The following is a 25,003-nucleotide window of genomic DNA, read 5'->3' as shown; positions in this document are numbered from 1 at the left end:
CTAGCATTAGTCCATTGAATGACATATTCTCAGCACGGAATAAATCCTACTACACTGATCTTCAAATTCAAACCTCTGAAAAACAACTTCAAATTTCCTAATCTAATGTGAATCCATCTTTGATATCATGTAAAAATTAGGTTGTATGTTTTCAACTTCTCATGAAGTTTTAATCAAATTCATAAGACACAAACCTACACTACTGCTTTGTGAACATTAATTCACAACTTAGAACAAAAATCTCAGACATGTAAGAAGAAATAATAAACATGCAACAAGTATTTTTATATGGGGAAAGAAATCTGCTAAAAACCCTGATGCAAGCTTGCATTAATAAAATGAATAGAGATGTATTACAATTGCTATGCTCAACTAAGATCACCTTGCAAGTGCACAACCTATCTCTCTACTCACTGAAGGCATCTGACCCATATTTAGTCAAATTTTCCCTCGGCTTGAGCTCCTATTTCCTTGTGTTGTTCCTTGAGGAAATTAGCCCCTATTATTTAGGAAATTCCTACAATTGAATTACAGAATTCCTTAGGTTGATCATCTGACTACATGCAACACCTGTATGCTCAAGACTAGTCTACAACTAATGTTACACTGCCTTGGAATCTCCACCTCAGCTAGGTAACTTGAATTTTCTGCATGCACTAGCTGTTTTGGGTTGATTGATTAATTAACTAGATGATCACTGAGTTTGACTAAAGTCCCACTTCTTAACTGGCCTTCCACTACTTCCTCGAAAAGTTGGAACTAGTTTAACTGAAAACAACCTGAGATAACTAACCTTGATTACTACAAATTAGCAATCACACATGAAGAACTGAAGTATAACTCCTCCAACTCAAATTTACTAATTAAACTAGGTGACACAAGCCATGTCACACAATTCAGCATCATTGAAGTTGTCTACTGATGTGGAAATTTGAATTTTCTCAATTTAATCAAGGCAAAATCAAATTGAGAATTTCTTGTTACATTTTTCAACACTTAAAGACACGATTTCATGGGGGCAAACCCTGTATTGGGCCACTTAGGAGGATTTTACTAGGGAGTGCACATCAAGGTGGATCCTTAATCTCCAACAACATTAGTCTCATTATAGCTGGTGGTGTAGGTGAGAATAGTGATCTCCATAGTCGCACCTAGTTTTTCCCCTTGTAGTCATTGGGTTCTTGAAGGGCAAGTGACATGGCACCCTTGGAATAAAGAAGAAACTGATTAGTGTTGCACCCTTGGAACTTCAAAGGGAAGTTCTTGAAGGGAATGAATGACTTGGCACTCTGGGCATCATGAAGAAGTTACTTAAATATAATTAATATATGATAATCATACTAATTCACAGAATGTGGTAAATGAAGTATTAAAGCCAAGTTATCTAATCAAGAGTAAAACTTGAGGTAAAGGGGGAATAGGAAGAAATAAAACATTGGGCCACTTGAGAACTCTACCCTTCTCACATTTGGAAAATCTTAGGTAGATAATGTGCATAAGTGTTTTAATAGGCAAAGGGGGGGGATAGGGACACAAAGTTAATTGGAAAGATAAATACTAAAATAGTTTAACCTCATTACGAAAGAGAGTAGTGAATGAAAATAAAGATTAATAAATTAAATTAGTGAAAATTTAGAGAACCTCCATGTGGCAAGAGCCAACAAAATATTCTCCATCTATGATTCAATTTGAGTTAAACTAGGACATAGTTGGGGGACCAAATCTAAGACTTATCAGTTGAATTTAGTAATGAACTCAAATTATGGAGAAGAAAAGGGGGATCAAGCGATAACTAGGAGAAGAATTAGGGAGTCGTGTTGGATTGAGAAATTTTTTTATTTTTGAATTAAAATTTAAGTAAATAATTTTGGAGAGCTTTGGTGAGAGGGTGACACATGGGTGGGTGAATAATAAAACTTTTGGATTAATAAAAATAATCAATAATGCATGAAATTTCAAGTGTCACCTATGAAGCCTCTTATAAAAGAAAAGGAAAGCTATGGGAGAAGGTACTTTTTTCCCTATTGTTGGATGAATGAGATAATGTTAATTTGACAGTGACTACAACTATAGTTAGTTTGGTATAGTGGAGGTTTTCTTTTGAGAGAGGGAATCTTGATCAAAGAGTGCTCTCCTCCACTGCCTAGCACTTCTCAGCTATCTTACAACCCCATTGCATCTTGGGGGTCTGTGGGGAAGAAGAGTACCCAAGGAGTAGGCTAGGAGGTCAACTAATGAGTCGATGACATTCAGCCAATGACAGTACATCCTTCATACCAATACATGGAGAGCTATAAGGGAGCACAAGAATCAACAAGGCCGAGTTGAGTCTCCATCCCTTCGGTGAATGGTACTTCAGGTTACATAAATTTCCACTACATGTTTATTGTATTGCATTAAATTGTATAATTGAATTATGGATAAACTAACCTTATAGTGATATGCCTATTGCATATTGATGCATAGTTTTTTATGTGATTCACTTATATTTATTTCTCATTGATAAATGAATGTCAAATGGAAATTCTTAATTTGTTACATTCCTGGTAATACAATATCTTAAGATTGTATTTTTATTTCGTTAAAAGAATATTTATAGTGTCTTGCATTCCTTAAATTGTTATTTACCCGTGTTGTCTGTGGTTAATATTATTAAATAAGGAAAAATATTTGTGGGTAAATAGCATTATAGGTGCATACCCTACAAGAGTGACAAGAAGTTTTGGTTTGATTGAGTGCCCAGTTCTTGTAGAAGAATGCTTAGTATTAGGAATTAAGCAATTCAAGTGAGGCATTATTTCCTGCATATATAGTGCATCATAACTTTAAAATAAACAGACTTACCACAATTGATAATTTATGCTTAGCAATTGATCTGTTTTATTAAGCCAATTAATTTTCCCAACACATCTGCTTATATATCCTACCCGGTGGCTTCATATGGAAGTCATTCGAGACATATAAAAACTTAACATCTACAAAAAGGTTTCATGCGAGAATGATCATAATATAATTAACAAATCATCAATTACTATTAATTAGTATGTTTCTTTCACAATGATTAGATTTAGAATAATGCTTGTAAATTATCATAATTATTTGCAGTGTTTCTCATATTTAAACTAAACATTATAAACAACATGCTTCTCCTTTTCCTTGTTATTTTCAATATTTATAATTGTTAATATATATATATATATATTCAAAATTAGAAATGTATTATTTCTTTTTATGGTTATTTTTTCAATCATATAAAACTTATATATATATATATATATATATATATATATATATATATATATATATATATAGATATATATATATATATATAGATGTTATTAAATGAGTTTATTCAATAGAGGAGGGATACATTTTCTTAGAATTTGTGGGTTTTGACTAGAAGCCTTAATTTTCCCAAGCCAAAGTAAATAGGGTTTATTGTTCATTTTTAAGTAGGTGAGTAGGGTACAAACTCTCGTTCATGCTTTTGCGATAATTACAAGTATTGCATTATAATCACTATAAAATAACTAAAGAATAATCCATGTGGCTCATAATATTTTCATTGTGAGAATTTAAATGAGATGCACACAAAAGCATTAATTTGTGCCCTAATTAGTTACATAAATCAATAGGGTACCATAAATCAATAGAGTATGACATAACTTCGTAGTTTAGGTTTTGGTGGCAAGTTCAATTATATTCTTGATTCACATTATCACAAAATTATCCTAGGTACATTGTAATAATCATTACATCTAGCTTTCATCAATTAATAATGTTCATTCTTATAAATGTTAATGACTATATTATATTGCATTCATCAACTATTAAACATACAATATAACCTTCATCAACTACTTAAATAATTATGTTTAAAAGCATCATGGTTGTCTCCCCCTTTAGATATAGTTGATTGAATAGTCTAATTATTCATATCAATAAAATATCAAGGTTATATTACCATTATCGATATAACTTAACCTTCATCCATTATGAAAATAGTTATATTTCGAATAATATTTTAATTTTCATCAATATCTTATCAAGAGGGTATCTCACTAAACAACTACATATGAAAATAAATAAAATGTATTGTTTACCATGCACTCTTGTGTCCAAATATCATATGGAGAGTTTTAGTTGATTTCCAATGTATTCAAACACGGATTAAAGGAAATCCATCCTTGAATCCTCGTATACTTGTCGAATATCACTGAATCATCAGTAAACTCCCAGCCTTATCCTTAGGTACTATTATTCCTCATCGATCCTTAAATTGCAATGCGGATGTAGGAAGGATGAATATGCTAGTAGTGTGAAGGTGATCTAGCAAGCCCAAGAGGTTCCCATTCAAAATAAAAGAAACTTTGCACAGATCAAAATCACAATTAGTGTTAACTTAGTCGCATAGAAAATTCTAGTATTAGGACCTGCATTCAAAAATTAGGTTCATAAGATCAATCTTTCATAGCTTGGTCCTTTTTTATAAGAGATTTCCATTTCCCCTTGGCTCTCATCCCAAAATTATGCCATTTTTTATTATTATCATTCTTTTCAACCACCCTTATTTTATTCACCCCCCAATACATTTGTGAATCCAATAATTTCTATCAAATTAGGTTCCTTCATACCTACTCTAACCATGAGAAGGTAGATCTCATAGAGACAAATAGCTAGTCATGATGGTTCTTTCTCAAACAGAGCCCTAATGTTTGATGGAGAAAATTATGCCTTCTAGAAGATAAGGATGAGGACTTATCTGATGTATCTTGGTGTTGACATTTTTCTATTTGTTGTGGATGCTTATAAAATTCCAACAACTCCTCCAACTAATCAAGATAGTAAAAAACCCTTTGTAAATAATGTAAAAGCAATGAATGCCATTTTATGTAACCTTGCAAAATTAGAATTTTTCTCGTTAATGTATTTTGCATCTGATAAAGATATTTGGGACAAGCTTTAAAGTAGCTATGAAGGAAACAAAAAGGAAAAGAGGGAAAAACTTCAAACTCATACAATACAATTTGAGAGTTTGAATATTAATGAAGAAGAAGATATTCTAGGCTTCTTCTTTCATGTAGATGAGGATTTTTAACACTATTAGAGGAATTGATGAAAAGATTAAGGAAATAGTAGTTTCTTAGAAAGTGTTGACATCTTTGTTGTTGAGATATAATGAAAATGCTTCATCCATTGACAAAATTAAATATCTGGAAGATATAAAGATGGATGAATTACATGGAATCCTCCCTGGATATGAAATGAGAACAGGAAAAGAGGAGTTAGGATTGAAGGAATAAGCATTCAAAGGATCAAATAAAACAAAAAGACATCAATTCCATGGTTATAAAACCCATGAATCAAATGTAGAAGAAGCTCAATTTGTGAGGAAGCTAAAAAGAGGATCCCGTAAATATAATCGTAAGATACCATTCAAATGTTTCAATTGTGGTAGAATAGGCTAGTTTCCTTCTAAATGTCCACATGAAAAATTGGAGGTCATTGATGATGAAAATTAACATAAATAAATGATCAAATCTTGTAAAACTAAAAAGGGGAGATATCTAAGAATAAAATATTTTATTCTAAAGAAGATGGCAGCTCATCAGAAAAGAGTGATGGACATGCATCTAATGAAGAGAAAGAATAAGTTCTACTTGTGACTAGGGAGGCTCATAATACTAATCAAGAAAATAAATACAAACAGAAAGAGAAAATAGATCCAGAATAAGAAGATATTGAGTAGTAAGTAAATCTTGAAGAAGAACTTGTTGAAGCCTTAGAAAAAATAGATAGACTCAGAAGAAGGAATAAAAAGTAGAAGGTACTATTACAAAACATTTAAAACAAATATCATGACTCTAATAAAGCAACAATCATCTTCCTAAAGACACAGATAGAAGAAGCAAAGGTAATAGAGGATATACTTATAAGTCAGTTGGAAGAAAAGGTAATAAATTGTGAGAAGCTAGAAGCAGAGGTTATTTCTTTGAGAAAGGACCTAGATAAATCAAATGCTCAATACAATCATAAATTAAAGTTTGTAAAGGGGATTGAAACATTAGATAACATTCTTAGTTTCCAGAGGTCTCCTTCTATCAAAATAGATCTTGGTTATAAATAAAATAATGAGACTTTCAAAGGAGAATAAATAACAAAGATATTAGAAAAAGAAGAACTTAAAATCTATGCTAATATCCTCAAAGGATCTATTAGCAATGCAGGCAGGGTCGGAAATGAAGCTAAGGACCAGCAGAGACATGATCCTATAAAAAAATACAAGCAACACCAAAATTAGAGTAAAGAATTATCAAAGATCTAAGTTTTCTCATAAATATAGTTATAATGGTCAGAAGATCTATTCCTTCATGAAGGCTTTTCTCGTATAGGTATAAAAATTTATTCAATGGATATTTCTTTATTTTAATGATTTTGGTCATAAGGAAATAACTTGTAGAAGAAATGACTATGTTAGAAAAAGAAGCAAAGAATTTTCTAAGATATTAATGAGTGTCTATGTAAGAAACAAAACTATAAGTCCTTATGAAGGTGTTTTTAGAATATACAACACATTTTATCCCCAATTGAATCATATTGAATGTTACTAGTGCAATAATTTTGTGCACAAAGCATTTGATTATAGAAGAAACTTTGCAGACCTCCCAAGAAAAACAAGCAAGAAGAATACACAAAGGTTTGGAAAAGCAAGCAAAAAAAATAAATGAATACAAATTTGCTCCATATGCTCAAAACCAAGGAAGTCAATGGTATATTGATAGTGGGTGTTGAAAACATATGAAAGGAGATAAAATCGAATTTCTCTCTCTAAATTGGAAAAAGGAGTAAGTGTGTCACTTTTGGAAATAATGCACCAACCAAAATAATGGGAAAAAGGACATATAGCCTTGATATTGGAAAGAATAAATCTCAAAAAATTTTGTATATCGATGGTCTAAAGCACAAACTTTTCATTTCTCATTGAATATGTGATGTAGGATATGATCTCACATTTCATTCTAAAGGATGTGAAAAAGGGAAAACAAGATCAAGATAAGTGATAGAAAATGTATCTAAGACCCTAAGTAATGTATATGTCCTAGATAAAGTTAAAGAAGAATGATTTAGGAGGACATTGGATGAAATTTGGTTACAGCATAGAAGGATGGGTTGTATCAATTCTGACCATCTAGTAAAACTCAAGGAAGGAGCCCTCAGTAAAATGGTGTTGTTGAAAGAAAAACCAAGAGGAGGAGGAGAGTGAACTTCCACATCCAAATACTCCATCCATATATGTTAAGAAGCATCTTCTATAAAATAAAATATTTGGAAATAAAGAGTTAGGGGTTCAGATGAGATAGAGATTAACAAGCACACCAAATCATGCAAACTTTTCCTTGTTATCCAAAATAGAGCTTGAGAATTTTGAACAAGACAATCAATATGAGCATTAGGTCAATTATATGGAGGAATAATAAATCATATTGAGAAAAATGAGACATGAGAACTTGTTCCTAGACCAAAAGATAAAAATGTAATTGGAAACAAGTGAATATTTAGGGAAAAATTTAATGAGGATGGATAGGTAACGAGGAATAAGGCTATATTTGTTTGCAATGGGTATGCACAAGTGGAAGGTATTGATTTTCAATCACCTTTTCTCCAATTTCCAAAATTGAAGCAATCATAATGTTCTTAGCATTTTCATGTTTTAGAGAGTTCAAAGTCTTTAAAATGGATGTAAAGTCGGCTTTCATGAATGGGTACATAGAAAAAGAGGTGTATGTTGAACAACTAGATGGATTTTAGTTATCAAAATATGAAGACTATGTATTGAAATTGAAGAAAGATCTTTATGGACTAAAGCAAGCTCTCACGGCCTAATACTCATGACTTGACAAATATTTACCACAGAAAAAATTCAAAAGAGGAGCAATAGATAACAACATTTACATCAAAATAGATAATGAAAAATTGTTAATCATTATTGTATATGTGTATGATATCATATTTGGAAGTGATGTTGACACAATGAGTCAAAGGTTTGTAGTAAAAATGCAGAAGAGTATGAAATGTCCACGTTGAGAGAATTGACATTCTTCTTATGATTTCATATTGTTCAATTACGTAAAGGTTTGTTCATCTCTTAAACAAAATATGTTAAGGAGATGTTGAAGAAGTTTAGAATGGAAAATTGTAAACCTATGAGCACTCCCACGGTCACAAGATGCAAATTAAGCAAATAAGATGAATCTTCGTATGAAAATCAGACTTTGTACAAGTTAATGATTGGAAGTTTAATATATTTGATAGCATAAAAATCTAATATCATGCAAGTTGTAGGATTGGTTGCAAGGTTTCAAAATTCCCAAAAGGAGACACATGTGCAAGCAGTGAAAAGAATTTTCAAATATTTGAATGGGGCTATGCACTTTGGCTTTTGATACTCAAGAAGTAAATATACCACCTTAAAAACATATACTCATGTAGATTGGGTAGGAAGTGTTTAATATAAGAAAAACATTAGTTGAGGAACATTTTTCTTCGGAAATTGCTTAGGATCATGGTTGAGCAAGAATCATACCATAATCTCTTTGTCCACAGCTAAAGTAGAATATATTGCAGTAGCAACATGTTGTACTTAGGTCCTTTGGATAAAGTAGACTTTGAAATATATCAAGGTAGATTATCCTCAACCTATGTCAATTATCTGTGATAATAAAAGTGTAATCAGTATCTCAAAAAACCATGTTATGCATTCAAAGACAAAATGTATTCTTATCGAATATCATTTCCACAGAGAACAGTGTTAGAAATAATACTGAGAGGGGGGGTGAATCAGTATTATCTAGTTCTTTTAATAAATCTTCCTTATTTATACTTTGAATTATTTTTGCATGTCAGTACTGTAAAATAATGAGCATGAACAAGAAAAACAGATAGTCACACCAAAGAACACCAAATATAAGGTGGAAACCCAATGTGGGTGAAAACCACTTGCTGCAATATGTCTCTATCTTCTTTCAAATTAGAAACTCCTTTTACAATGGTTTTGTACTGGTGCAGTCCTTTACCAGTACGCAGGCTGCAACCTGCAGAGAGCTACAACTCTCTATCGTTTTCCAGTCTCTTCTGGAAGGGAGCTACAACCCCCTTTTTCTTTCAAGGACCACTTTTCATAAATTTTCAAACTGGATCCAAGAATATCAAATGATCATCAAGTACAAGTAAATCACCCAATCAACTGCAGTAACCAAATCAATAGTAACAGTAAACTAAACCCAGAATACCTTATCAACAGAGGAAAGTCAGTCAAATAAATGCCTTAATACAGATACGCAGTTTTTCTTTCTCTGGCCTGCGTGGCTCCGCACTTCACCTTCTGCTCCCCTGCGTATACCCGCAGAGAGCCTTCTGTTGCACCGCGTACCCACGCATTGTTTCTTCAATCACGCCGCGTACTTCTATTGTAGCCACGCACCCACAGATGCTATCACGCCGCGTAATTCTACTGTAGCCACGCACCCACAGATGCTATCGCGCTGCGTACTTACGCACCTGCGGCTTCTGAAGTGCCACGTACTTTCACTGTGCCTACGCACCTGAACCTCTGTCGCGCTGCGTACCCACGCACTGCACCTTCTTTTGCTCTGCGTACCCACGCACTGCTCCTTCTTCTGCTCTGCGTACCCACGCACTGCTCCTTCTTCTACTCTGCGTACCCACGCACTTGCACCGTTAATCACCTGCGTACCTCTGATTAGGGCCGAATTGGCAGTCCACCAGTGTGCCACAGATAGTCAGATGCCCAGATCTGATCATGCGCCCGAGAGATCACGCTTCATAGATTCACTTTCAACCTCACTTTTATATAGATCAAGCTTTTAAACCGATAACCCAATATTTCAGATCTTAAGATATTCAATTTGCAAAAGATACATTGGCCAAGTGATCTCCTTCCCTATTTATAGTCAAATTAGATCCTATACCACGGGCCAAAACCATAGAAACAAGAACGGCGGGCTTAATACCACGGGCCAAACATAAGAAACCCCACGTGAGCGCGCTTCTCTGCCTTGAAGTGAGTGAACTGGGGGTACGCACCTCATGAACGGGTCACCTGCGGGTATGAACGCACTTCCTGGCCGGCGTACCTGCGGGTACGCACCTTTTGAACTATTCTCCTGCATACCTCTTAATTTCCAACATTTTGAGAGCCTGATCAGAGCATTGCCACCTGTATGAGTTGCCATCAAGTACAACACATGAATCATAGAGGCCATACCATAAACATAATGCCAACAATCTACACCTTTGGACTTGATGGCAACCTCAAAATCTTCAACGTCATTCTCCCCCTTTGACATCAAGGGCAAAGGGTTATGCTCCCCCTAAGAACATGCTCCCTCTGAATATAAACCAGATCTGCAAAGAAGAACCATAATCCACCAAACACCATAAATGACCATGAAAGAGATAGAGACATATTGTAGCAATATTCAGACCAGCATCCATGATGTACTTCCTCCATAATGCCAACAATGCATTATATGCTCCCCCTGAACCTGTGCCATTCGATCTTCGACCAATCCGCAACCCAGCAAGTGTATGCATATACCCCAGATGAACCTTGCGTACAGCCGTCAATCAAAAGAGATTCAACAACATGATGATGCATCAACAACCCCCAGCTTTTGCCTGAGGTATTCAAAGGTCTCCCTGGGCAATGGTTTGGTGAGTATATCAGCAACTTGTTCCTTAGAAGGAACATACTCCAACTTGACCTTTTGTTCAAGTACTTGTTCCCGGAGAAAATGATACTTGATCGGTATGTGCTTGGTCTTTGAATGCATGACTGGGTTCTTTGAAATGCTGATTGCACTAGTATTATCACATAAGATGGAGATGGGTGGTATACAAGTGATTTGAAAATCCTGCAAGGTCTGCATCATCCAAAGGAGTTGAGTGCAGCAAGATGCAGCAGCAACATATTCCGCTTCAGCTGTAGACAAGGCAATCGAACTCTGTTTCTTGCTGAACCAAGATATTAATCTGGAACCCATAAAGAATGCACCACCACTTGTGCTCTTCCTGTCATCCACGCTTCCGGCCCAATCTGCATCTGTATAAGCATGAAGTGTGAGATCTGTATCTCTAGGATACCATAAGCCATAGTTTTGAGTTCCTTGAAGATATTTGAAGATTCTCTTTACTGCCTGAAGATGAGTTTCCTTTGGATTTGCCTGAAATCTTCCAACTATTACTACTGCATGCATTATGTCTGGTCAGGTACCTGTCAAATAAAGTAGACTTCCAATCATAGATCTGTAGGTTGGTTGATGCACTGCTGTTGATTCATCATTTTCACTGAGGCTACATCTTGTGACCATGGGTGTACATACTGGTTTTGCATCTTCCATGCCATATTTCTTCAAAATCTGCTTGAGATACTTGGTTTGAGACAAAAAGATCCCTCCTTCTTTTTGTTGGATTTGCAAACCAAGAAAATATGTCAGTTCTCCCAGCAAGGACATTTCGAATTCTTTCTGCATTACCAAGGCAAAGCTTTGACTCATAGCTTCTTCATTGCTCCCAAAGATAATGTCATCTACATACACAACAAGTATTAGCAATTTGTCGTCTTCAACTTTTATATAAAGATTGCTATCTGCTGATCCTTTTGAAAAACCTTATTGATGAACATATTTGTCCAAGCGATAGTACCAAGCCCTTGGAGCTTGTTTGAGACCATAGAGAGCCTTTTTCAATCTGCATACAAGATTTGGATCATTTCCAAGAATGAAACCATCTGGCTGCTCAATGTATACTTCTTCTTCCAAGTCTCCATTCAGAAAGGCTGATTTCACGTCCATTTGAAATACTTTGAAGTTTTGAAAGCTTGAGAGAGCAAGGAACATTCGGATGGCCTCAAGTCTTGCAACAGGAGCAAAGGTTTCTTCAAAATCTATTCCTTCTTGCTGCGCATACCCTTTACAAACAAGTCTGGCCTTGTTTCTAATTACTTCTCCATTTTCATTCAATTTATTTTTGAAGACCCATTTTGTCCCTATAACATTTTTATCCTTTGGTCTAGGAACCAGCTCCCAAGTGTTGTTCTTTTCGATCTGCTCAAGTTCTTCATCCATTGCTTTGACCCAACATTCATCTTTGCATGCCTCTTTCACATTTTGTGGTTCAGTGGAAGAGAGTAATGCCAAATAGCTTGAAGCTTCTGCAACTGTTCTTCTTGTTTGTACACCTGCTTCTTTCTACCCCAAAATCTGAGATTCTGGATGATTCTTCTGAACATATCTGGATGGAGTCTTCTCTTCTATCCTTATCTGCTCCTATGGTTCTTCTTGAGGTTCTTCTTCTTCATCATTCTGTCTTTGAGGGTAGTCTTCATCTTCTTCGATATCTTCATGATTTACTTGCCTAGGAATGTATCCCTTCTCATCAACCACTACATCAATGCTGTCAACAATTCTTCCAAGTCTTTTATTGTAGCACTTGTATGCTTTGCTGTGTGGAGAATAACCAAGAAGAATGCCTTCATCTTCTCTAGGTTCAAGTTTGCCAAGTTGCTCATCAGTATTCTTAATATAGCATTTGCTCCCAAAGATTTTGAAGTGCTTTACCGAAGGAGTCTCACCATGCCAGAGCTCATGAGGAGTTTGAGTGCTGTTCACTCGGACATTTGTTTTGTTGAGAATAACAACCACAGCATATGCAGCTTCACCCCAGAAAGTTGCGGGAGTTCCAGACTCATCAAGCATAGCACGAGCCATTTGTTGGACTGTTCTGTTCATTCTTTCCACTACTCCATTTTGCTGAGGAGTTCTAGCTGTAGAGAATTCTCTTCTTATCCCATGTTCTTCACAGAAATTGAAAAATTCATTTGAGGTAAACTCCCCACCTCTGTTGGATCTGAGGCACTTAATTTTGTACCCTGATTCATTTTCAACCAAGGCTTTAAAGGATTTGAATTTTTCGAATGCTTCATCTTTGTGCTTCATAAGTCCTAACCAGACAAACATGGAGAAATCGTCAATGAATAATATCAAGTATTCTTCTCCTCGAGGTGTCCTTTTCCTGAATGGTCCACATACATCTGTATGTACAAGCTCAAGAGGCATGCTAGTTGATCCTTCCTTCTCTGGAAAGTTAGTTCTGGTTTGCTTTCCAAATTGACATGATTTTCATATGGTGTTGTCTGGAATTTTGATATCTGGAAGGCCGCGAACTGCCTGATATTTGCATGCTTTCCTTATTTGTGAAAAGCTTAGATGCCCCAACCTCCGGTGCCATAACCAGTGTTCATCATCCTTGCTTAGATAGCATTGTTGTTGTCCTTCTTCAAATATGTATAGATTATTTGGAGTTCTTTTACCTTTGATCACCGTTTTACCTGTATCAAGATCACGAACAAGACATCCATTTGATCTAAATATCACCTCGGTTCCTTGATCACACATCTGGCTGACACTCAGAAGATTATGCTTCAATCCATCAACATACAAAACATTTCCAACTTTGACCTTTTCTTTTAACTGAGCAGTGCCTTTTCCTTTTATAGCTGCAGGAGTATCATTTCCAAAAGAAACTTTCTTTCCCTTTTCTAAAGCAGAATATGATTCAAGTTTTTCTTTATCACCTGTCATATGATTCGAACATCCACTGTCAATGTACCATAGATTTTCCTGTCCCTCTGCATAAAATGCTATCCCACATCTTTCTGTTTGTGGTTCCTTTATTCTCCATGTTTTGGTGCTTGAGGCTTGTTCCTTTGTCTACTGAAACCTGCTCCTGCATTCAGAATCTTCATGACCAGAGTTATTGCAAATAGAACATTCAACTTCATTTTCAAGAACCGAAAAGTTGTTATAGGTCCTTTTTGTAATCCCGGTCATACTTCTTTGTTTTTGAGCTTCTCTAGTCATGATCGTTTTATATGCAACACATTGAGCTGCTTTGTGACCAAAGTTATGGCAAGAAAAGCATTGTCCATTGAAGAAGCTTCTGCGGTTATCAAATCTTCCGGCCAAACGATTGTAATTTCTATTGTCATTCATTCTTGAAGCAAATTGAGAGGATTTTACCTGTGGCTAGTTGTAGCTTTTGTTCATCCTTAAGATGGATTGCCCCTGGTTTACCTGATAGTCTTTGTTTGTAATTGGTCCCTGCTTTACCTAGTGTTCTCCATTGTGCTTTTGCTCATTCCTTCTTGCTGCATTGAGATAACTCTTTGAGGTGGATGCTTGAGAAGTTTCTCCATTATACCCCAGACCTGTCTTGTTTAGTGGAGAATGTTGTACATTGATGATCTCATCCAGAGTTTCAGATCCTTTGACAAACTTAAGATTAATAGCCTTTGTTTTCTCAATCTCTTTTCTAAGACTAACAATTTCACCTTCTAACTTTTCAAGATATTTTTCTTTTTCATCAATCTGAAATTGTAGAGTATCAATGATCATATTCTTTTCTTCTATACATGTCTTGAGTCTAGAAATTTCTTCATGAAAGTTATCCACATCTATAGCGTCCATGTAATCATCATCTTCAAATGCCATTAAAAGTTTATAGTCATTACCTCGTTCATCTTCATCACTATTTGATAGACCATCACTATCCTCATGAGTGTAGTAGCTTTTCTTATTTGCATTCTATTTCTTGCTCCATCTAGCATGTTCCTTTCCTTTGTCAATCTTATCCTTATGAGGACATTTCGCAGCATAATGACCTACTCTTCCACAAGCAAAACATTTAAAAGGTAACTTACCTCTGAACCTTCCAGTACCCCGTTGAAGATTTCTGACAAAATTTGATTCTTCTTCTTCTTCTGGCACGTGACTTGCTTCATAGTAGTCTCCTTTGCCTGAAGCCCTGAAAGCAGCTTCTCTCCTGTCTGATGGACCTCCCTTTCTCATTTCATAAGCAGTTAGAATTCCGTGTAGCTGAGACATAGTAAGAATTCGTAGATTTTCCTTTTCTTCTATTGCAGACACTTTAGATTCAAACTTGGGGGACAATGATCTTAAAACTTTTTCAACCACAATAGCCTCTTTTATTTCTTCACCCAAGTTTTTCATGCAATTAACAATCTCGTCTACCCGAAGGAAATAGTTAGCCACACTTTCATCATTATACATTCTGAGATTCTCATACTAAATCCTGAGGGTTTCAATTTTAGCACGCTTTACCTGTTCATCTCCTTCGTAGCTCAAGACAATCTTGTCCCATATTTCTTTTGCGGATTTATATTGCATAACCTTCACGAATTCTGTTTGAGATGAGCATCCCAGCAGAGTATTGACTGCTTTAGCATTTGTTTCATATTTCTTCATTTCGGCCGTATCTATAGGAGTAGCTGAAGGAAAAGTGTAGCCTGTATCTATGATATCCCAAACTTCTGTACCAAGAGATTGAAGATAGGCAGTAACTCTTACCTTCCAATAATTGAAGTTTGTCCCATCAAAAATTGGTGGCCTGATTGATGCTTCCCTCTCGTAGTTGCTCATGATGAATGATCTTCCTTCAAGCGATCAAGCTTCTCTGAAGGACCTGCTCCGATACCAATTGTTGGAAATAATACTGAGAGGGGGGTGAATCAGTATTATCTATTTCTTTTAATAAATCTTCCTTATTTATACTTTGAATTATTTTTGCATGTCAGTACCGTAAAATAATGAGCATGAACAAGAAAAACAGATAGTCACACCAAAGAACACCAGATATAAGGTGGAAACCCAATGTGGGTGAAAACCACCTGCTGCAATATGTCTCTATCTTCTTTCAAATTAGAAACTCCTTTTACAATGGTTTTGTACTGGTGCAGTCCTTTACCAGTACGCAGGCTGCAACCTGCAGAGAGCTACAACTCTCTCTCGTTTTCCAGTCTCTTCTGGAAGGGAGCTACAACCCCCTTTTTCTTTCAAGGACCACTTTTCATAAATTTTCAAACTGGATCCAAGAATATCAAATGATCATCAAGTACAAGTAAATCACCCAGTCAACTGCAGTAACCAGATCAATAGTAACAGTAAACTAAACCCAGAACACCTTATCAACAGAGGAAAGTCAGTCAAATAAATGCCTTAATACAGATACACAGTTTTTCTTTCTCTGGCCTGCATGGCTCCGCACTTCACCTTCTGCTCCCCTGCGTATACCCGCAGAGAGCCTTCTGCTGCACCGCGTACCCACGCACTGTTTCTTCAATCACGCCGCGTACTGCTACTGTAGCCACGCACCCACAGATGCTATCACGCCGCGTACTTCTACTGTAGCCACGCACCCACAGATGCTATCGCGCTGCGTACTTACGCACCTGCGGCTTCTGAAGCGCCGCGTACTTTCACTGTGCCTACGCACCTGAACCTCTGTCGCGCTGCGTACCCACGCACTGCGCCTTCTTCTGCTCTGCGTACCCACGCACTGCTCCTTCTTCTGCTCTACGTACCCACGCACTGCTCCTTCTTCTGCTCTGCGTACCCACGCACTTGCACCGTTAATCACCTGCGTACCTCTGATTAGGGCCGAATTGGCAGTCCACCAGTGTGCCACAGATAGTCAGATGCCCAGATCTGATCATGCGCCCGAGAGATCACGCTTCATAGATTCACTTTCAACCTCACTTTTATATAGATCAAGCTTTTAAACTGATAACCCAATATTTCAGATCTTAAGATATTCAATTTGCAAAAGATACATTGGCCAAGTGATCTCCTTCCCTATTTATAGTCAAATTAGATCCTATACCACGGGCCAAAACCATAGAAACAAGAACGGCGGGCTTAATACCACGGGCCAAACATAAGAAACCCCACGTGAGCGCACTTCTCTGCCTTGAAGTGAGTGAACTGGGGGTACGCACCTCATGAACGGGTCACCTGCGGGTATGAATGCACTTCCTGGCCGGCGTACCTGCGGGTACGCTCCTTTTGAACTATTCTCCTGCGTACCTCTTAATTTCCAACATTTTGAGAGCCTGATCAGAGCATTGCCACCTGTATGAGTTGCCATCAAGTACAACACATGAATCATAGAGGCCATACCAGAAACATAATGCCAACAAACAGGTACGTAGTTTATCAAAACGTTAAGCTAGAATACATTTCTACTAAATAGACAATTGTAGATATATTTACCAAACCCCTTTCCAAAGAGACATTTCAATATCTAAGATAGAAGTTGGGGGTGATGTTTCTATCATCTCATTAGTGAATGGAAAGTATTAGGAGAAGCGAGAGACTACACAGTTTAGATCAAATAAAGAATATGGTAGTTGTAGAGAGTGAGTTGCAGGAGAATAATTATTGGGAATAACTGGATCTAATAGAATGGCATTAGAAATTAAAAAAAAAAAAATACTCGTTCATCATCAAAGGATATTATTGGCAGATTGGTAGAAAAAGGAATTAAATATACAAAGTTGTAAATCATAGCTCATGGGGAGTAGTTTATAAAAGGGGGAGGATTATAATTGAGAATATGCATCAGTTTAGGGAGAGAAGCCCTTTTTCATTGAGGTCAAAGAGGGAGAAATTGTAGAAAAAAAAATTGCAAAGAGGAGGAGTTTCAATGAAGAAGTTACAGACATAAGGAGTTTAAATTTAGGGGGAGTTCCTCAACACTTTGCCAACTTTTTCTAAGGATTTACATCAATGACAAGGAGGAGAATGTTGAATCTTGTTGTCACTGATGTCAAAGTAGGGAAGATACATAGGAAGCAACATGATCAAAGGAGGGAGAATGTTCTAAGGAGGGAGACTTAAAAATGAAGAAACCTCAAATTTCGTTATAATCGGGAAAGCTAAGGCATGAGCATGGCTAGAAAGAAACCTCAAATTTTGAAGCAAAAAAATATCAAAATTAATAAAAAGGGGTCAAAGAAATCAAATTTCATTATGAAATAAAAGACCCACAAAACCAAAGGCCGTGTACCTCCACCATTAGTTAACAGAATGAGAATATTGTTGTTAATTATCGGTTCGTCTACCAAACCCCCAACATAATAAGGAATTTACAAAGGTGAAGTTCACTAGATTTTCCCATATCCAAGTATAGAGTGGCCCTTGGTCATATCCCATGGTCACAAGGCGCTTAAGAGCTAGCACCCCTCATCATATCACCATATCAATGTTATAAAAAAAAGCGTGTGTTTGAATAATTTATGATAGCTTAGTATATTTAGCTAATGGTCATGTCATTGGTTACATGGTGCTAAGTTTAACACTTGCGCACCTAATTTGTTGGTATTGGAATATCAAAAAATGTATAAGTTTCATGATTTTTCTGATATTTGTTATACTATAGCTCCCAATCATATCCACAGGTAATAGGGGCTTAAGGTTTAGCTCTTGAAGGCTAACCACCTTTGACATATTGACACATGACCATTATAGAAAAAAGTTAGTTGAGAACTTTTTCAATATTCCAATATGGTTGCCCCTAGTTATGCTCCTGGTCGTGGAAGATCCTCGCTTTGGCTATAAATTCTTAGAGCCATCATCATTTGGAAATTAGAGACTTTGTAGTATAAATACATTGAAAATTGTCAATATCTTGATATCCCAATTCCATGGCTTTGCCAACAAATAGAAAATTTGGTGACAACGATATTCTTCATCATTTGTACTCCAAAATCCTAGTTTTTGTGAGGTTTTTCAATGTTAAATGATTTTGGGTGTTTCTCAATTTTTTGATAATAAGTGAATTTTAGTGTTTCAAGACCCCTAGCACCCCCTCTCAACATATTTGTTTGAGATATTTTTTATAAGTGTAGATATTTCTCTTAAGACACTTCATATCACGCTATTTGTGTTGAAAGTGACTTATCAATCATCCAATATCCATCAGCTAATGGGTTCACGTGACAGAAAAGGTCTTACTATTTGACAACAAAAGGGATTGTCCAAAAGGTTGAACAAGTCATCTTTTTTAGGGAATCCACCTATATGATGATATAATAGCACCAATATTTGTTGTTTGGGCATATGAGGTGGTGCTAAGGCATAGCAGTGCCAAATATTTGAAAAGCTGGTTTGAGGGAACTTCCAAGAGTTAAAAGAGTGATAAGCTCGTGCATATCACTTGGTGGCATGTATAAGTGTGAAATATAGAAGGTTGGACTGAAGGGAGCACCTATGTATTAAGCATTATAAAGGAATTGTGCTAGTTGTATAAGTGCTCAAGGTATAGGACAAATTTATAAGTGGAATAGAATTAAAAAATTGAGGTTGTTGTAGCTGTGAACTACATGTGACATAAAGTGATTGGATCAAGATACACCAAGTCTTGAAATGTCAAATTAATATGAGCACAAAATTTTATCAATGGGTTGAAGGAAGTGCCATATTATAAATAATTATTTTGTGTTGTAGCAGCTACAACCACCCTCCAAAATTTTGCCTTAGCCTGTTTTGGAGCCTCCCTACGAACCTTACATAGCACTTTGTCTTGTTTCGTCAAGTACTCAAGCTTAAAGTGTTTTCTTCACACAAAGGTAGCCCGTCGATCACAGTTGATCCATTCCCCTCACAGGCTGCTCACTGGGACTTGGTCCAGCTACAGGCTGAGCAGATTCCCCTTGAAAACTGTGCATTTCTAGAGGGAAACCGACCTTCCCTCCAGGAATTGTGCAATCCTCTCTGACAGCCTGCTGGGCTACAGGATTGCGCAATCCTGCCAGCTAACCCTCCCAGCAGTAGGTTGTTCAGCCTAGGATTTGCACAAATCTGGGCAACAGTCAGTTTCTCTACCCAGAAATTGCGTAAACCTCTTGGACATTCAGCCCAACTCCCAGCCAGAAATGCACATTTTTCTCCAGCAGTCAAGTAGTCTCTTGCATGTGCAACTAAATTGACCGATTCCCTCCAGAACTGAGCAAAACAGACTTGCATGCATGGGTTGTTTCTCCCAAGGTAGCATGCAGAGGCATCCCTTGTTTTAGGGATCTATGTTTAGGAGTTGGAGGTTACATGCAAGGACCAATTCTGAAACCTCCCACCAAGTGTTGCTTCCCCTAGATTCGTGGCATGTGCATCACAACCTTGATGTAATAAAAACTCATCAACTGGACATTGTAGATCTCATTCCTCACATCAACCTTACATATCTGACATCCCACATCACATCTAGGGGCAATTGACACATTCAGTTCAGTTGTTTTGGGATAAGCCCGCTTCCCATGCGTTGTGCTACATTTCTGTCGCTTTTTGTGTTTTCGCTTGTGGGAGTATTATTTTCTTGCTTTCTTTGAACGCTTCTTGTTGTTTACACATATATTAGCTTGTTCTAGCTCTGTTTCAATTTTCGTTGCTATCTCACTGTCGTCGCATGCATGAAACTGTTTTTCACATATGTTTGCCCAACCGGCGAACTGCCTCACCCACATGCATGTTGATCTATTTTTTGAATATTTCCTTCATGTTTTTCATGCACTATCAATCACTTTTTTTATCACTTATTGTCACCATGTATTCACTGACTTACTTGCTTTCAATTGCCCGTCGGCAAGTCGGGCCAACCTTGGCCTGGGCTGTGCCTTCACCAAGGCTGCATCACACAATTTGGGAAAGGAAGGGTCACCTTCCTCTCTAGATTTGTGCATTCCTACCCAGCACTGGCCTCCAGGACTGTTTTGCGCATTTCTGGAGGATAGTGGCTACTTGGCCCAAGAAATTGCGTAAATTTGTCCCTAGGCCAGCAGTCCTTCCCAGCTAGAATTTCGCATGGCGCAATCCCAGCAGTCAGCAACCAGACTAGACTATGCATTGCATAGTTCCAACAGTCAACCAGTCTCCCAATAGCCTAGACTATGCCTTGTGCAGTCTTGGCAGTCGATCTCCCAACCTCCCGACCGAAATTGCGCAACCTTCATTATCATGCACCCAAGTATGTTACAAGTTAGTTCTCATGTTCATTTTGGTTTTAGACTAAAAGATTGCTTGCCATGAGTGTTGCCATGTATCCAGGTATCCCAGGTGCTCATCTTCCTCTCAGCAGTATAGGTACATTGGTTTCCAAGAAATCAGAGACGAAGACAGCATTCAGTGCACACTTGGGGATGTAGTCGATCAAGTGTCCATGGACTTGCCTACCCATGAAGACATCAAGTTGTTCGTAGACAAGGACATCAAGATATGACAGCAATATCATCACAATGAGCAACATCATGAACAACATCTGAAGATAGCATACCAAATGAAACAAATGCAAGAGGAGGGTTGTTGACAACACGGAGGCGGAACAAGGTTGCAAGCTCAAGCAGGTCCATTGATGATGAAAGCAAGTTTGGAGACTCTGGCTATGAAGTGACGGCACGACATGAAGATCGCGCGAAGGTAGAAGATGGAACAAAGAAGGAGTTGCATGTGTTGAAGCAGCAACTTAGGAAGAACATGAAGCTACACGGACAGACGAATGAGTTGCAACAGGAACAAGAACAGTAGTGGGCGCAACATGCACTCATAAATGAAACTGTGCCCATACAAGTTAAGGATCCATCCCAGTAGCTAACATAGAGAAAACATGGTGAATAGTGTTGTTGATCGCATTCAAGGGATTCAGCAACATGCATGTCGTTGAGTGCACGCATGCAACCCAAGCCATTCAACACACTCACCAAGGCAAATACAAGAAGCAAGTCCAACTGGGACTGAACATGTACTTCGGCAAGTTGATGCGCATGACCACCAACACACACTTGAAGATCAACATGGACACTATGCATCAGTGTGTTTTCGGTTCAACCGTACCCAAAAATACCATGCGCATGTTAGCAGACGAGTTGGATGAAGGGGCCGAACCAATAAACCAGTTGCAACAAAGGCAAGAGTTCGCTTCAACAAGATGTCACCATAAGGTGCATGCACACCATCATGGATGACCAAGCTTTGCATCAACTCACCACCTTCACCATCACAAGCATGTCAAAGAGTTGGTCTCATCACAGCAGACCAAGTGTCAATGATGTCTTGCAAGGCTTGCTCAAAGCCATGTTGTCTCACATGAGTACATGTGCATTGTAATGTTAAGTCATTTCAAGTGTAAGTCAAGTGTCAATGGTTGGATGTAACAGTCATAAAGTAGGTGAAGATTCATGAGGGTAGTTGAACTATCACAAAGGGGAATGTTAAGGGTCACCCCACCCTTTGCTATAAATAGTCCCTCATAACTCATTTTATAAGCTTTTGGTCAACCAAGCTTCTACTAGGACTATCTTGAAGAAGGCTTGGACAGTATTGTAACGCACCTTGGCTTCTCCACTACATGAATCTAGTACATCTCTTTGGAGGAGAAAGCGGATGTCGCTATAATGTTTCACTGATGGGGCTAGTAAGTTTACATGGATGTATTGTATGATTGGAACTTACACTTTATATAATAAGAGCCGACACATTTTCATGCATATGTTGTTATTGTAGTTGGACTGCTCTAGTTTCCTTAATGATATATGTTGTTTAACTTACGTATTTGTGAATGAACTGATTCGCGTGAAATTATATGAATCTTGTCGCAAATGTGTTGTATATGCTATTAATGTTCTCACTGTTCGTGTCGATTGCTCTGCCGAACACCAAACATACCTTTCACATGAACCTTGTTATAATACGTGTTGCACTCATTTGGATTGATCCATGAGTGTTGTACATGTTATCTTACCTTGTACATTGTGACTACCACATCCGAGTGGACTGCTCTGCAGGGAAGCTATGTATGTCCTTTTGTGTTGTGTGTTCCTAGCGGAGTTGGTACTGATCCCTTTCAACCTAGAACTCACCTTCACCCTTTTCTCCCCCTTATGTGTTAGAACCTCTCATACATCTTCCTTGACTCACTACAGCAGTCACACCCTTGCTACTGATAGAATTATCTTACTTTCCTTTGTGAAACATCGCAGTCAAGGCATTACCTTATGACCCATTACTAGGACTCCTACACCAAAAAGTCTGAGGTCTAAATGGCACTTCTTACTGGGGAGATCCCCTTGACATGTTAGCGGGTCCAGCACTGTCAACATATTGGTAAAGCATAGAATATGGGAGAAATGACGGAAAAGAGTCATAGAACATAGTATGTAGCTTATGTTCTTGGGATATGAAGGAAATTCTTAGTTTAGAGAGAATATTTTATGAGGTGGTTGCAAAAATTCAAAGAGAAAATATTTGATAAGGTGACTGTGAGATTTTGAAGAGCAAAGTGAACAAAAGAAGAAAATGTTAAGGATAAAAGAAATGAATGAGGTGACTAAAAATTTTGATAAGAACAAAGTGGACTAGAGAAGAAAATATTACAGATTAGAGATCATAGGGGATTAGTGTCTATAATAGGTTGGTGCCCACAAATAAGTAGATGGGATTGGTGTCTCCTATAGGTTGGTTCCTGCAAAATAGTAGAGGGTAATAGTGTATCATGTAGGTTGGTGCCTACAAAGAACCAAAGGGGATTGGTGTCTCTTGTAGGTTGGTTCCTACAAAGAAGCAAAGTGGAATGGTGTCTCTTGTAGGTTTGTGACTACAAAGAATTGAGGGGAGTGGTATATCCTGTAGGTTGGTGCCTACAAATATTTTAATAGTAGGTTGGTTCCTACAAATAACAATCAATTAAAAAAAATTGTGGTTTTCTCCTTAAAGTTTTTTCATGCATATCATGTGTTTGATGTTCTTCTTATGAGATTGATGTGTTATGGTTGTTGAGTGATTTAAATAAGTAAAAAAATGTATTATATTGATTCCACACCCCCCCACAACCCCCTCCAGTATAATTGTGAATCCAACACATATCGTGAGACGAGCTTGAAACCTAAGACATGGGTACATCACAATCATGTGAGTTAGGTCAAATGGTAAGAAAACACACACATGATCTGGTATGAGTCAAGATTGAGTAAGTATGCCAAGCATACTATGGTGTAATGTGACTGGGTGTGTTGAGTTGGTTGGGCAAGATAGGCATGCATGAGATGAAGGAAAATATTCGGTTAAACATGGAAAATCAGCTATGAAAAGGGATGTGCCCCAAACAAACCAATGCATCAACTGGGAAAGCCACATCCACCACATATATATATAGAGTCATGGACTTGAGATAAGGGTGGAAACGTTTGATGGGGAGACATAGCATGGTTTGTGGTCAATAACCAAGAGGGGATCATAGGTTGAAGTTAGGGGAAAGGTGTGGCAGGAATGAATTTTAGGCCAAGTGATTCATGCAACTAACAAATTGTAGGTCATCCCGCTCCATAGATCACAAAGTGAGATTTGCAGTTCAAATGAGTGGACTAAATTTTGGTGTTCTAAAATTTGGTTTTTAGGCCAAATTTTGGTGTTGGATGAAAAATGAAATTTAAGGTTAGGAATAACCAAATTTTGGGTTTCCAAAGACCCAATCTTTGGTGTTATAAAATATGGCATTTGGATTTTGAAGTTTTCTTGAGCTGAAATTTGGAGTTTGGGCAAGCCAAACTTTTGATTTCCTGCTAAACAAATTTTGACGTTCAAGTGGGATTGAAATTTGGTGTTCGACAAAAGTTTAGTGTTCTAATGTTAATTTGTGGTTTTTCCCAAATTTGGTGTTTTGGATAGGAGAGGTTGTATATGAGTTTGTCATGGGTTGCTTGGATGTATTAAGCTAAGAAGGGATGTTCTATGTAACTTGTATTATTCAAACTTATATGTATACATTGTTTAGGTATTAGGAAAGAGAGTTCCCCATATTATCTTTATCTCTTTCATATGTGTGTATTTTGTAATTATACATGTGGAGATTATTTTTGTTGAAAAATAACAAAATTGGTTAATAAAGTAAGTTGGCAAACAATTAACTAAGGAAAATTGGAGTAGGCATAGTCCACTTCAAGTAATCTTGAGCTGGCCATGTTCTTGGAAGGAATAATGCTAGTTCCACATGCTTGTAGATCCATGGGGTACCTATAACTATACAAGTTATCTAGGGATGTGACAAGTGGTAGCAAGGCTAATATTCTAGGAAGGGACATTAA

This window comes from Pinus tabuliformis, chromosome 5_1 (genome assembly GCF_031772625.1).
Source record: "Pinus tabuliformis cultivar Carrire ecotype Pingquan chromosome 5_1, CPIR1, whole genome shotgun sequence".
In the NCBI taxonomy this organism is placed as follows: domain Eukaryota; kingdom Viridiplantae; phylum Streptophyta; class Pinopsida; order Pinales; family Pinaceae; genus Pinus; species Pinus tabuliformis.
Note: the sequence above shows the minus strand (reverse complement) of the source record.